Below are 3,456 nucleotides of genomic sequence, written 5' to 3'. Positions count from 1 at the left end.
CATGACAGCTTGTATGAACACTAGATAGTCACAGACAGTAATGTGTAAAAGACACTTTTCTGTAATTGGTCCCAGGGCAAAGGGCTGATCGCTTGTATAAAAGCTTCCAGATATGCATTTGGTCTGGCTTCTAATTAGTGAAACAAAAAAGAGCTGAACTTTGGAAACTGTGATGAGTCCGTGATCTTTTTTCCTTTAAGGAAATAATCACTTTGCCCTTGAACTCCAAAAGGCCTTGAAATCAACTGATTCTCCTCTTAAGCGCCTTAACAAGCATGGGGATTAGAGGCAAGCAGTGCAGAATGGTTCATATAAGATATAAATGATAATGGACAATAGAAATTCACCTGTGAATAAAGTACAGGCACCCTGGACAAGTTCCTTTCACTGAGTTTATATTTTTTACAAGATATTGTGATTCTCCTGTTGCAAAGCTATGCATAATGCAGATATATGGTAAGACCGCTGGAGAGAATGAACTTGAATGCAGAGATCTACTCAAAAGCTGCTCTTTATAAAATGCTGCAAGTGGTAATAGTGGTAAATAAATTAAGTCAAGTATACAATGAAAATAAAATGATTAAAATGACTGCGTATATATTGCTTAATTTAACAGAATAATTTAGACTAACTCCATCACTTCATTTTTATAAAGAAACAAAATTGTGAATGAAAAAAAACCCACAACCATAGTCTTCCAATTTTAATTCCAGAATCTTGTGCATGTCTTCGTATTTATTCTTAAATATATCGGAAAGTAAACAAATGCTACATCAAAGTGATCTGTTTGTACTTGATCCTTTTTGGCCACAGTCCTGCTGATCTGTGTGTATAATTTTTTTGCCTACGGTTGATCCTATTCTCTCCCCTTAAATAAAGAGTTTCACTTACTGCCGTTCACCTTGAAGGGAGGCACATTCTGCACACAGTCTGAAGACGCAGGATGAATTACCTCTCCCTCTGCCACCCACACCCAAGAAGAGAATAAAGTGTAATGGACCAAGGAGGAGGGTGGGGAGAGGGAAGGATGGGGAAATGAAATACAGCAGGTTTGGGAAAAGGATATCGCTTTTGTGATTAATATTAAAGTTCTGAGCTCACAGACATCAAATTTTATTCTCTCTTCCTAAGATTTGGATGAACCATACTATTCGTGGCTTGGAGCAAGAGTCTCATGCTAAATGATACTAAATATCAGGAATGAAAATATCCTTAAATTTTTTGCTTTTTAAAAACCTTTGAAGTTCAACTGAGTGTTGGAAGATACCCTGCAGGTTTCAGAACTTGCCAATATCATATATGTATTCCTTTGACTTCGTCAGCCTCCCTGTTCTGTTTACCCGATCTCATACACATATTCTCTTCCATATTTGTTTGGGTTTAATTAATATTTATATGGGTTGATATGCTTATCACTTCAAAGTAAATCTGAAGCCTAGCTGATTATTAAGTCTTTAACTCTATGGAAGCTTCTAGTTACAGAAGTTCATTTGCAGTTATGTATACAGCCAGCATATATCGAACATGTCTTACATTCCAAGCACTGTGCTCAGGGCTGAGGGTGAAAAAAGAAGTAAGGCACAGTCACTTGTCTCAAGAGTCTCACTGATTAAGGTTACAGACCTGGTGCCCAGCAGATACAAAGCCTGGCATGGTAGATGAGAAGTGGAGGCTCAGGGGAAGTTGATGGAGAGCATTTGTACTTATGATGACAATGGAAAAGGCTGAGGCAAATTCGATGGTGGTTGCCTTGTTTAAAGGGGCAGTCAAAACCCAGATTCAGCCCTTCCTTGCTATATAGAAATGTTAATTAATTGTGTCAGTTAGGAAAGCTTGCAAATCTATATTTTATGAGAGATTGTAAAATAATTTAATGTAGGTTCAATTTTTTTTTTTTTTAATTTCAGATAGAGTCTCACTCTGTCCCCAAGCTGGAGTGCCATGATGCAATCTAGGCTTACTTCAACCTCTGCTTCCTGGGTTCAAGCGATTCTCCTGCCTCAGCCTCCTGAGTAGCTGGGATTAGAGCTGTGCACCACCACACCTGGCTAATGTTTTGTATTTTTAGTAGAGACAGAGATTCTCCATGTTGGCCAGGCTGGTTTTGAACTCCTGACCTCAAGTGATTCTCCTGCCTCAGCTTCCCAAAGTGCTGGGATTACAGACGTGAGCCACCACACCCGGCCTAGGTTCAATATTGAAAGTGTGTTTTCACAAAACATGTTTTGTCCCCTTTGTTATGTAATCTGTTCATCAATTCAATTTAATCTCATCATATGATTGCTGGCTATAATTAGGGGCCTTTTCAAATCAACGTAGAATATAGTTATGCCACAACAATAATGACTTTTCTAAATATGATGTTTTATGTTTGAGTAGAGAGGTAGCATGGTTTGGATGTTTGTCCCTTCCAAACCCCATGTTGAAATGGAATTCCCAGTGTTACCGACAGGACATGGCGGGAGGTGTTTTGGTCATTGGGATGGATCCCTTATGAATGGCTTTGCATCATCCCCTTGGTGATGAGTGAGTTCTCGCTCTGAGTTCACCTGAGATCTGGCTGTTTATTTTATTTTATTTTTTTAATACCTCGAGGGGGTGCACTGTTCCTGGAGGTACTGCAATACCAGGTCGATGCATGGAGTGGATGGAGCAAGCTTCTATTCCATCTCTCTGCTCCAAAAATCCATTTAATAGATTGTCCTTGGATAGAAGATGTATCATATATTAAACTGATAAAAACAGATACTACACTTGATCTTAGCCAAAAGGCCAAGAAGTGATAGATCTCGTTGTTTAAAAGTTTGTGGCACCTCCCCTCTCTCTCTCTTGCTACTTTTCTTGCCATGTGACTGACTGTCTGCTCCCACTTAGCCTCCGTCATGAGTAAAAGCTCCCTGAGGCCTCTACAGAAGCTGAGCAGATGCCAGCACCATGCTTGTACAGCCTGCAGAACGATGAGCCAATTACTTCTTTCCTTTATAAATTACCCAGCCTCAGGTATTCCTTTATAATAGCTCAAATGGACTAACACAGGAAATTTTCAGTTTATTGGTCAGTATAGGCTATGGTAAGACACAGTAACTGTTGACTCCGTAAAATCAATGGCTATGACAACAAAACATGTATTTCCTACTTCTATTACATAGTCATTATTTTTAGGCTGCAATTGTACTCCAAGTTGTCTTCTCCTTGGGCCCAAGGATGATAGATCTATCTCTAGAACATTGGTGTCAATCACGGGCAAGAGAAAAGCGGCACAATCTCTTAAAGCATTGGCTTGGAATGAAACCTGGCACTGGAACACATTGGCCAAAGAAAGACATTTGGCCATGGAGTGGTGGGGAAATACAATCCACACCCATTGAGATGAGAGGGAGCAGTCATTCATGAACAGTAACGTTACTGAAAAACTATTTTCCATTAGCTTAGTGTCATTTGGCGGTAGCTACTACT

The 3,456-nt window shown here is 39.6% G+C and overlaps 1 non-coding gene across 1 annotated transcript; it reads right to left on the bottom strand.

The window, feature by feature from the left end:
- Positions 1-2,593: 2,593 nt before the first annotated feature.
- Positions 2,594-2,784, bottom strand: LOC112205702 (U2 spliceosomal RNA). Its single transcript, XR_002939800.1, has one exon. It is a non-coding gene; the product is annotated as a U2 spliceosomal RNA (small nuclear RNA).
- Between the last annotated feature and the right edge of the window lie 672 nt (positions 2,785-3,456).

Source organism: Pan troglodytes, chromosome 16 (genome assembly GCF_028858775.2).
Source record: "Pan troglodytes isolate AG18354 chromosome 16, NHGRI_mPanTro3-v2.0_pri, whole genome shotgun sequence".
In the NCBI taxonomy this organism is placed as follows: Eukaryota; Metazoa; Chordata; class Mammalia; order Primates; family Hominidae; genus Pan; species Pan troglodytes.
Note: the sequence above shows the minus strand (reverse complement) of the source record. Positions and strands in the feature narration are given on the sequence as shown.